Source organism: Bison bison, unplaced genomic scaffold (genome assembly GCF_000754665.1).
Source record: "Bison bison bison isolate TAMUID 2011002044 unplaced genomic scaffold, Bison_UMD1.0 scf7180017858667, whole genome shotgun sequence".
NCBI classification, from domain to species: domain Eukaryota; kingdom Metazoa; phylum Chordata; class Mammalia; order Artiodactyla; family Bovidae; genus Bison; species Bison bison.
The window spans coordinates 37468-37846 of record NW_011489239.1 but is presented as its reverse complement, the minus strand read 5'-3'; the positions used below and the strand labels follow the sequence as shown (position 1 = coordinate 37846).

General features: G+C 74.7%; 1 protein-coding gene across 1 annotated transcript in view; it reads left to right on the top strand.

Annotated features, from left to right (window-relative positions):
* The window catches only part of SHANK3 (SH3 and multiple ankyrin repeat domains 3), a gene marked incomplete at its 5' end in the record, with an annotated part of 46094 nt that overhangs the window by 33513 nt on the left and 12202 nt on the right, over positions 1 to 379 (top strand). The window lies entirely within an intron of this gene.

Sequence of the window (379 nt, the reverse complement as noted above, 5' to 3'; positions counted from 1 at the left end):
GCCTCTTCGCGCCGTCCAAACCTCAGCGCCGCAAGAGCCCGCTGGTGAAGCAGCTGCAGGTGGAGGATGCGCAGGAGCGCGCGGCCCTGGCCGTGGGCAGCCCAGGCCCGGTCGTCGGCAGCTTCGCCAGGGAGCCCTCCCCGACGCACCGCGGTCCTCGGCCCAGCGGCCTCGACTACGGCCCCGGAGACGGCCCCGGGCTGGCGTTTGGCGGCCCGGCCCCAAGCAAGGACCGGCGGCTGGAGGAGCGGCGGCGCTCCACCGTGTTCCTGTCTGTGGGCGCCATCGAGGGCGCCTCTCCGAGCGCGGACATGCCTTCCCTGCAGCCCTCGCGCTCCATCGACGAGCGCCTTCTGGGAGCCGGCGCCACCACTACCGG